This window comes from Salvia splendens, unplaced genomic scaffold (genome assembly GCF_004379255.2).
Source record: "Salvia splendens isolate huo1 unplaced genomic scaffold, SspV2 ctg68, whole genome shotgun sequence".
In the NCBI taxonomy this organism is placed as follows: domain Eukaryota; kingdom Viridiplantae; phylum Streptophyta; class Magnoliopsida; order Lamiales; family Lamiaceae; genus Salvia; species Salvia splendens.
Genome location: NW_024599345.1, coordinates 13,360 through 25,007, shown reverse-complemented (window position 1 = coordinate 25,007; position 11,648 = coordinate 13,360). Strand labels below are relative to the sequence as shown.

Below are 11,648 nucleotides of genomic sequence, written 5' to 3'. Positions count from 1 at the left end.
AGTTATCCACTTCCACTTTTACATAAATGGTAAGTAGATTCTAAATTCTACTATAAAATTACTATAATAATGAGATTCATATTCTACTAACTTTTGTAACCTACTTTCCTTTATATATTTTAAAAACTCGTGCCGGAATCAGAGTAGATAATTATTAAGGTATGGAGGAGTATTTCACAAGTTAGACATCTAAAAGCTCATATAAAGAGAGTGTAACAACTTCACATAGGAAAGTAGAGAAATTGTAAATCATGGAGATAGACATCCCTTCAACTCTCATCCCTTCAACACTCATCCCTCTTCTTTCCTTTTTCCTCTTCCTCTTCATATTTCTCAAATCTCTCACAATCTCAAAATCAGCAAAGAGCTCTCACATTTCCCCGGCCCCAAACCCCTCCCTCTCATCGGCAACCTCCCCGTCATTCTCCGCGCCTCCGCCAGGCCACACCGCCTCTTCCGCGACCTCGCCACCGCACACGGCCCCTTGACGCATCTCCAGCTCGGCGAGCTCCACTTCCTCATCGTCTCCTCCGTCGAATTAGCGAAGGAAGTGATGAAAACTCACGACACCAACTTCGCCAACCGACCTCTGATGATGGTCACGGAGGAGCTCGCCTACAACTCCTCCGGCGTCAGCTTCTCCCCCTACGGAGACTACTGGCGCCACCTGCGGAAGATCTGCACCGTCGAGCTCCTCAGCGCGCGACGCGTGCGGTCCTTCCGCCGCATTAGAGAGGAAGAAGTCACGAGCATGTGCAATTGGATTGCTTCTCGCGAAGGCTCAACGGTTGATCTGTCGGAGAGGCTTTACATGTCGTCGTACGACGTCATCGTGAGGGCGGCCGTGAATAAGGCCAAAACCAAGCAGCGTGAGATGATGATTTCGATACTGATGGAAATTATAAAGTTGACTTCGGGGTTCATGTTGGCGGCCTCTATCCTTCCGTCAAATCGCTTCGTTGATCACCGGGGCGCGGTTCAAGATCCGGGGGATGCGTCGCAAATTGGACGAGGTGCTCGATGGAATGATCGAGCAGCAGAGAGCGGCCGCGGATGACGGCGATGATGAGGCCAAGTTTGAAGGTTTCTTGGATATTCTCCTCAGATTTGAAAAAGATGGGACTTTAACTACCGACAATCTCAAAGCAGTGTTATTGGTATGTGCTTTTCTTTTTTTAGTCCAAATATGAAATTGAGGCCAAATTAAAGCCATTAGATTTAAGGTGATCAATCGCCTAGATTACGACAGATTTATAAGATTTATTTTATACAGAAGGCTAAAACAGGGAATTAATCTTTTTGTAGTTAAGACTGATGACTATTTTTTGAATCTGTAATGTTACGTGTCACTTTCAAAGACTATTAATATCATTAAAACTCTAAAAAAAATCATTTACATAACTAAAAGTTAATGTGGTTGTTTGTAGCTGTTCGCTTTGGTCAATTCTTGTTCACGGATTTTAGGGTGTCTCCAATAGTTAAGTCCGTGGCCCTGAGCCAAGCCACAAAATTTGGCCTAGGCCACGAAACTTGGTCGGGCCACCAAAAAACTTGTCCACACTATAGTGGACATGCCCAATCCACCAATTAATCATTTTTTTTTCATTTTTTGAGGTATTTTAATTTAAGTAGAATAAAAATTATCGGACTCCCCTATTGAAGACCCTCTCATGGAACAGCTTATCCTTTCCCATATGCCCAATTATTATAGATATGGTTGTTTTTCAATTTGAGCTCATACTTTTCCATTTCAGGATATGTTTATTGCGGGAACCGACACGTCAGCTACTACAATAGAATGGGCAATGTCAGAGCTGATTAAAAACCATAGCAAACTCATCAAGCTCAACAAGAAGTCAGAAGGTTTTTGACAACGAGGATCATGTATTGATGAAGACAAGTTCCATGAGCTGAAATACCTCAAATTAATCATCAAGGAGACTCTGAGATTGCACCCACCAGCCCCACTCTTAATCCCCAAAGTGAACTCCCAAAGATGTGAAATCAACGGTTACGAAATCCCAGCAGGAACCAGAGTTATAGTGAATGGATGGGCACTGGGAAGAGATCCCGAGTATTGGAACGATCCAGAGAAGTTTATGCCCGAGAGGTTTGAGGAAAGTTCCCATGATTTCAATGGGAGCAATCTTGAGTATATACCATTTGGCGCAGGAAGGAGAATCTGTCCCGGCATGTTGTTCGGGCTCGCCAACGTGGAACTTCCACTTGCTATGCTTCTCTATCATTTTGATTGGGAAATGCCTAACGGGATGAAATATGAAGAATTGGATATGACTGAGGGCTTTGGCGCCACTGTTCATAGGAAACACCATTTGTGTTTAATCCCTATTGTTAATCGACCTTTGCAGAGGTGATTAATTAATTTAGGGAGGATTTACTTTGAGTGATAGGATTTGTTAATTTAGAATGGTTCTTTATATTTTATCACTTAAAGTAAATGTCATTTCATATACCACAAGTTTGAAATAAAATGGCGTCATTTTGTTGTGAGACGAACGACATCGATCGTTTAAGTGACTGGGTGTATTGTCCACGTAATATTTTCTGATTGCCATAAATCCAAGTTCATGGGATAATAAACTAAAAGTATCAAAATGATGGATGATATTAATTGATTTTCAAACTTAACCATAATTTGACCTAACCATGGAGTACTACTAAAAATGCTCTCCATATTATTCAATCGAACATGTTCAAATATGTGGGCTATGTACTAGCATGGGCACATCTACGATGGGCTTTCAATATCAGGCCACCGATTGGATTCTCAAGTGCGGGTAGCTATCTTATCCTATACTTTATACTACATGGAAATTACTTTAAAATTACTAACTAATTTTTTTTGCTAACTTTTTTTTTATAATTCTTTAAACTCGCGCAAAACTCAATGAAATTGCTAAAGTGGGACGGAGAAGGGAGTAGGAATTAAAATAAGATAAAAGATGACTTTTTCTAGTAAATTACAAGTAACATGGTCAACAAAACAAGGCAAATAAGCTAACATGATGGGACACTTTCACACCCATTTGAATCATCTAATTAAGGTTGATTTAGTACTCATATATTAAATCAGCTGTCACAGAAGGTGACAACTGAAATTTTCTATAAAGTACTACGTGGTGGCGGTCGACCTATCAGACTTCACGTTTGTCCAATCCGGATTTGCGGCTAATTGAAATAATTTTTTTATAGGTTAGAAATTTCCAATCCTATATGATTCCATTCTATTGCGAGTTGATTTTAGGAGGGAGCCTCATGAATTTATTCTATGCATTGCCGGTATGTTTAACACCGAGTAAATGCCCCTTTTGATGTATTGTTACCAATAAGTTTGAAATAAAATGGCGTCATGTTGGAGAGATACAATTAACTCAATTGTCAAGAATTTTAGAGAGATGTAATTGACTTAATTGTAAATTAACAACCAACACGGTCAACAGAATAAGGAGTAAACATAATACGATGAGACCAGTGGCGGACGCAAAAATAAATTTGAGCAGGGGCTTTACTAAAATTTTTCATTATCAATATTAATATATACTATATTAATATATAAATTAATATATATATATATATATATATATTAAAAATCTCAATAACAATAATAAAATTGTATAAATATTTAATACATAAAGTGCCAACATAAATACTATAATTCAAATCCAATTCAACTTCTTGCATACTGATTTCCACTAATTCAACAATTCTAGCACGTAGAGAAGATAGAAGATGAATAATTACCCTTTCGCATTTTTAAAAAAAAAATATTCCATTTCTATATAAGTAAAAATTACTAAATTAATTAAAAATGTAAACTTTACTCCTAGAAATGTAGTTTATTTTTCTATAAGAATATTAGAATGTAAGTTTACTTTCTATAAGAAATTAAAATTATGAAAACCACACAAAAAAACTTTTAAATGGTTCAATAAACCATAAAATACTATGTAAATTAACCTTACGAATGTAATACAATAACTATGACAAAAGAAAAAGGGAAAAATGGACTCACCAATTAAAGTGGTAAAGAAGAGCCATAAAATCGTTAGTCAAGTATAATTTGTAGAAACGATTTCAAATTTAAGTGTTATACTTATATTGTTATAAAAAGTGGAACACGTTTCAATAGGGATAAGAGATTGTCTTTCCAGATTTTATTACTATTATTATTTTTATATTCATTAAACAACTTTTTTGTTATTTCCATCTTCTTCCCAACCCCAACAATACGGCGGCCATTGTTATATAAATTTTTTCGCTGCAATTTTCAATTTCAGTCCCTCCTTCCAGTTAATTTCCAACAATTTAGACATCTAACACTTTAACTTGGTGAGGACTGAAGTTACTTTCAAAGAAAATTTAAATAATTTTGAAGTAAAAATATATTTTAAAAAAAAGTTTGGAGGGGCTTAAGCCCCTCTCTTCATGTGTGTGTGTCCGCCACTGGATGGGACACTTGTATTGAATCCACACGAAAGATTAATTAATTAATAGTAGGGATTATTAAATCACTGACGGAAACTAATTACTAACTAAGAAGCTTACCTATTCAGATTGTGGACTAATTGAAATAAAATTTTATTGTGTATTAGATTTGTCAAATGCTTATCCAAATGTTTGGGTTATGAGTTTTTCCATCGGGATAAAAACTAGTAGTAACAATGATAATTAATTTTTATGTTTTCTATTCTTAAGAAACCTAAATTGATACATATAACATCTTAGTACTCCCTCCGTCCGTGAAATGTTGTCCAGTTTTGTCATTTTGATCATTCCGTAAAATGTTGTCCACTTCACCTTTTTTTTTCAATTTTGGTAAATGGACAATACTTTCCACTAACTCATTACACTCACATTTTATTATAAAACAAATATATAAATGTGAGACCTACATTCCACTAACTTTTTCTACTCACTTTTCTTCACATTTCTTAAAACCCGTGTCGAGTCAAACTTTTACAATATTTTGCGGATGGGGGAGTAACAATTATACTCTTACAAAGTACAACATGTAATGTATTATTGATAAAACTACTTCTATTTACATATGGTAGAACCATCATGTGAATCATGTTACGGACTCAATATCTCATACCGGCCGTAAGAGCAACCGGTGTACGATTTATAGACTAAATAAGTTAAGAGCAACAGTGTACGATTTATAGACTAAATAAGTTCTTTATTCTAACAGACCAGTCTTTTAGGATGAGTTCTCCAACTGTTTGGTGTGCACTAGAGGTCAATTTACCAAATAACTCATTGACAAAACAATTAACATGCAAGTTGACAAAATTTTAGGTTATAAATAGATGAATAACCTCATACAAAAATTTCACATCAGGAAACTAGAGAACTTGCAAACCATGGAGTTTAGCATCCTCTCAACTCTCATAGTTCTTCTTCCCTTTCTCCTCTTCCTCTTCATGTTTGTCAAATCTCTCACAATCTCAAAATCAGCAAAGAGTTACTCACACATCCCCGGCCCCAAACCCCTCCCTCTCATCGGCAACCTCCACCTCATGCTCCGCGACTCCTCCGGCCCCCACCGCCTGTTCCGTTCCCTCGCCGCCCCTTAATGCGTCTCCAGCTCGGCGAGCTCCACTTCCTCATCGTCTCGTCCACCGAATTCGCAAAGGAAGTGATGAGAACTCACGACACCAATTTCGCGAACCGGCCTCAGATGCTGGCGACGGAGGAGCTGGCCTACGACTCCACCGGCATCACCACCTCCCCCCACGGCGACTACTGGCGCCACCTCCGGAAGATCTGCACCGTCGAGCTTCTCAGCGCCCGGCGCGTGCGGTCCTTCCGCGGCATAAGAGAGGAGGAAAGCATGAACATGTGTCAATGGATTGCTTCGCGCCAAGGCTCGGCGGTTGATCTGTCGGAGAGGCTCTACATGTTGTCGTTCAATGTTATCGTGAGGGCGGCGGTGAAGGCCAAAGCCGAACATTGTGAGATGATGATTTCGATTTTTATGGAATCCATAAAGTTGTTCGGGATTCATGATGGCGGATCTCTATCCATCCGTCAAATTGCTGCCGTTAATCACCGGAGCCCGGTCCAAGATCCGAGCGATGCGCCGCAATTGGACGAGGTGCTCGATAGCATGATCGAGCAGCAGAGAGCGGCCGCGGATGACGGAGATGATGCTAAGTTCGAAGGTTTCTTGGATATTCTCCTCAAATATGAAAAAGATGGGACTTTGACTACAGACAATGTCAAAGCAGTCCTACTGGTATGTGCTCTTTTTTTGTTTCTTATACCAAAGTCGTGAACGGATGAAAAAATGAAATTTGAGACTCTTAATCGTGGACGGAAGAGGTAATTAAAAATCTTCTGATGATGGTGCATGGATTATATCTAGTTGTTCACTTTGGTCATTTTTTATTAAAGGATTTTATGGATTTGGGAATGATGCATAAATCTGACAGAATCATTACCATTTCAGGATATGTTTTTTGCGGGAACTGACACGTCAACTACTACTATAGAATGGGCAATGTCAGAACTGATAAGAAACCCTAGCAAACTCATCAAAGCTCAACAAGAGGTCAAAAAGGTTTTTGACAGCGAGGGATCACATATAGACGAAGAAAAGTTTCATGACCTGAAATACCTCAAATTAATTATCAAAGAAACTCTGAGATTGCACCCACCGGCCCCACTTTTATTCCCCAAATTGAACTCCCAAAGATGTGAAATCAATGGTTACGAAATCCCAGCAGGAACCAGAGTGATGGTGAATGCATGCCCTGAGTATTGGAACGATCCAGAGATGTTTATACCCGAGAGATTCGAAGAAAGATCCCTTGATTTCAACGGGAGCAATCTCGAATACATACCCTTTGGTGCAGGACGGAGAATCTGCCCTGGCATGTTGTTCGGGCTTGCCAATGTTGAGCATCCGCTTGCAATGCTTCTCTATCATTTCGACTGGGAAATGCCAAATGGGATGAAAGCAGAAGAATTGGATATGACAGAGGGCTTCGGCGCCGGTGTTCATCGGAAACACCCTTTGCGTTTGATTCCCATTGTTAATCGACCTTTTGCATGAAGGAGTTTGACTAATTAATTCACCATTATCATTGTCACATGTACGAGAAAAATAAAATATTGTGTTAGCACTAAGTTTAAGTTGATATGATTAGACTTAGATTCAAAAATATTATTGTCAACTTCGAGAAAAATAACTATTGTATTAGGTCGTTTTTTCTAAATTATTTCAAACAGATTAGTTCCATCACCACGTCCAAATTACAATAATACTCCCATAAATATCGATGTCTTTAGTAAAGGCTGCGCGTCTTCAATTTTAATATAATAACATAAAAGTCAAGACAAACCCCCATGAAATTCTTTGCTACTTTATTAGAAAATTGATTAAAATTGACTTTATATATAATCAATTATTGAAAGGATTTTTTGAATGATAATTTCGGATATTATAACTTATATGGTCAAAAATTCAAAAATGTTTGAAGCCCACTCAAGCATGGAAAATTCTAGATAGTCAGTACGAACTTTAATAAATTATTTAATTTATAGTATAATACTTACTTTATATCAATTTTATAATAATACTAAAATCATGGAAGTTATGTATAATCTGACTGCATCTTTTCATTTAAGTGTAGTATTTTCTATTTGGAACAATTTTATTACTCCAAAAATTATACTATTTAAAGTTTTGTTTGAAAGAATTTACTCGACCATTGTATTTGAAAAAAAGAGTTAAGTTTGTTTTGGGCCAAATTATGAAATAAATTATAGGTTTGTACTATATTATGTGATTCTCCCATTGGGCTTTTGGAATTAGGAGCGGGCTTATATTTTTTAAGCCCAAATGTTTCCTATATTTCAAGACACAGGTTTTAAAACATTTTATCGAACACCTTCGGCCCAACCTCAATATTCACATAATACCAAGTTAGATACCTATGATTTTTCCTAAATCTGAATTTATGGGATGATTGCAAAAATTTCAAAATCATAACATTACTAACTTATTACAAATTTATAGGATTAACCATAATCTGACCAAGTATTACAGATTTTTTCGTCAATGTACCTATTAACAAATTCCCACAATTAATTAATAAAATAGCATGTGTGGTAGTATCTGCCACATCATTATATAGTGTTTTCTATCCGTGATAGCGTGTCTAATTATATTATACTCTAATAATTGCGTTGAATTATTTTTTAATGTTCAAACCTGTAGTGTTACTTAAATCGATATAAAAAAGTGGCATAGTCAACAAAATAAAGGAAAATTACAACTAACAAGATGGAACGTTTTCACATATTCTATTGCAACATGCTTCTCAGCATCACCAAAAGACACGATTTGTATAAAAATGATAGACATAGAAAAAATGAAACTTCTCAATTTCAAATATTATAACATTGGTCAGAATTTGACTATTTTAAGAACTAACAAGTTGACAACTAAAAGTTCATATAAGTAGATTAATAACAACATTAAACAACAACTTCACATAGGAAACTAGAAATCATGGAGTTTAACATCCCATCAACACTCATACCTCTAATCCCCTTTCTCCTTTTCCTCTACATATTCCTCAAATCTCAAACAATCTCAAAATCAGCAAAGACTTACTCACACTTCCCCGGCCCCAAACCCCTCCCTCTCATCGGAAACCTCCACCTCATGCTCCGCGCCTCCTCCGGCCCCCACCGCCTCTCCGTTCCCTCGCTGCCAAACACGGCCCCCTGATGCACCTCCAGCTCGGCGAGCTCCACTTCCTCCTCATCTCCTCCACCGAATTCGCGAAGCAAGTGATGAAAACTCACGACACCAACTTCGCCAACCGCCCTCTGATGATGGCGACGGAGGAGCTGGCCTACGACTCCAGCAGCGTCGTCTTCTCCCCCTACGGCGACTACTGGCGCCACCTGCGGAAGATCTGCACCGTCGAGCTTTTCAGCGCTCGGCGGGTGCGGTCCTTCCGCAGCATAAGGGAGGAAGAAGTCACGAACATGTGCAATTGGATCGCTTCGCGCCAGGGCTCGTCGATTGATCTCTCGGAGAGGCTTTACTTGACGTCGTACGACGTCATCGTGAGGTCGACCGTCAAGGCGAAGAGCGAAGAGCGTAAGGTGATGATTTCTATTTTCACGGAATCGACAAAGTTAGCGACGGGATTCATGATGGCGGATCTCTATCCTTCCGTGAAATTATTGCCGTTGATCACCGGAGCACGGTTCAAGATCCGACGGTTACGCCGCAAAATAGATCAGGTGCTTGATGGCATCATCGAGCAGCAGAGAGCAGCAGCTGATGATGCCGAGTTCGAAGATTTCTTGGATATTCTCCTCAAATATGAAAAAGATGGAACTTTGACTACAGACAATGTCAAAGCAGTGTTACTGGTAAATTCTACTCATATTTTAGCTGTGATAAAATTATTTCTGTATTACTCCATGTCATAATTAATATAGTACCTATAGAATATCTCTTTCTCTTTTTGAATAAATTCTGATTACGTATTAATTTATGATAAAAAAAATTTATATCTCAGAATATATTACTTGGAGGAACTGACACGTCAGCATCTACCATAGAATGGGCAATATCGGAGCTGATAAGAAACCCTAGCAAACTCAGCAAAGCCCAACTAGAAGTCAGAAAGGTTTTTGACAAAGAGGGATCATATGTAGACGAAGACAAGTTGGATGAGCTAAAATACATCAAATTAATTATCAAAGAGACTTTGAGATTGCACCCACCGGCCCCACTTTTAGTCCCTAGAGTGAACTCGCAAAGATGTGAAATCAATGGGTACGAAATCCCAACAAAAACCAGAGTGATAGTGAATGCATGGGCATTGGCGAGAGACCCCAAGTATTGGAACGATCCAGAGAAGTTTATACCAGAGAGATTCGAAGAAAGCTCCATCGATTTCAACGGGAGCAATCTCGAATACATACCCTTTGGTGCGGGAAGGAGAACGTGTCCCGGCATGTTGTTGGGGCAGGCAAACATGGAACTTCCTCTTGCTATGCTTCTCTATCATTTTGATTGGGAAATTCCAAATGGGATGAAAGCAGAAGAATTGGATATGACCGAGGGCCTTGGCTCCACTCTTCATAGGAAACACCATTTGCTTTTGATTCCCATTGTTAAGCGACCTTTATGAGCACATGCTTGATTAATTTAGGAACGTTTAGTTTAAGTGATAGTATAACTTATCTTAAATAAATGTTGGAAAATAAGACACACTAATAAAAGAAATCAAGTAGAAGTTTTTTTTTATACTGCGTCTTATTTTTAAAAAATGTAATTTAAGAATAATTTTCGAAAAATAAATATTTTTGTGATAATATTAGTATGTCTTATTTCCCAAAAATATGTTGTGTAAGCATAATTTATTGCTCCATTATACATGCTTCTAGTTAAACCTTTGCGTTCGGCGGCTTGACTAATTAATACGGGCATTATTTATTCCAAGTTGTTGATTATTGGACTGGTTAATGGGTGGACTATTATTTGTGTTGGGCCTTGGTTTATTTCGGCCCAGGCAGTTTGGGGTTGTGTGTTGCCCTAGCCCACACCACTTGAGATATACTCTCCTCACTCCATCCGCCGTTTCATTATTCTCTCATTCTCACTGTGTGTTCTCTCTCTTCTCTCTTGAGTCTTTTGATTTCCCTTGAGTTCTTCTTCTCTGATGATTCTCTGAGTGTTACACGATGGTTTATCTCAGGTGTTTGAGTGTGTAATTGTTAAGGACCTAATTCCTTAACGTCGATGTCCACGCAAAATCAAGAAACGAGGTGTCGTCGTTTGTCGAACGCCCAACGTTGGGTCGTGACTTGGACGGCAAAAATTGCAGCTGAGAGCAAGAAGTTCTCGTCGGCAGCGATAGAGAAATAGAATTTTATGATTCAAGCCAAGTTGGGCGAAATACTGATTTCATTAATGGGTTGAATGAATAAAATGATAACAATCTATCCTATTTATAATACTAGAATACTAGCTTATGGAACAAGAAACAAATATAAGAAAAGATATGCAAATACCTAATATATCTAAACAAAATAATAATAATAATAGACTCGTATCAGTAATCGTGTGAGTAGTTGAGATTAGCAACTGATTCGGTTGCTAGGGTTCCAGAGGAGATTGGGGTTTTCTGGTGAGAGGTTTCTTGTGAGTGTGAGGTCTGAGAGAGGTCAGATCCGGTATTATGGAGTGGATTGGAGTTGTATTCGTGGTGTGTGAAGTGTTTCACGGTTGGATTCAACGTTGCTCCCTTGTATCGTTGTTTTGGTGAATAGATCTGTACTATTAGCGGGTGACTGAGCCATAGCTTGTAGATCTATGCGATTCCTTTGTTATCTCTCTTATTACTGCATGTTTTGTGTAGATCCGAAAGGATCTTTCGTTTTATACTAACAAGTTTCTTAGTGTGCAGGGTTCTTGGTGATTCTTGGAGTTTCCAGTCCAGGAAGGCTCTGGTTGTTATCTTAGCTACTTACTGTATTGTAAATTGTAATAGCTAGTGATTTTTTAATTCAGTCGCTTGGTCGATGGTTTGACTGTGCCATCTTGTAAACAAGACCAAAGAGATCTTAGTAAATAGTGAATCGGATAGTCTTAT

The 11,648-nt window shown here is 38.2% G+C and overlaps 3 pseudogenes; all 3 read left to right on the top strand.

Annotated features, from left to right (window-relative positions):
* The first annotated feature begins 251 nt into the window (after positions 1-251).
* On the top strand, positions 252-2,505 carry LOC121790953 (annotated as a pseudogene).
* A 2,879-nt stretch (positions 2,506-5,384) lies between these two features.
* Positions 5,385-7,078, top strand: LOC121790952 (annotated as a pseudogene).
* Positions 7,079-8,531: 1,453 nt separating this feature from the next.
* On the top strand, positions 8,532-10,290 carry LOC121790949 (annotated as a pseudogene).
* The last annotated feature ends 1,358 nt before the right edge of the window (positions 10,291-11,648 follow it).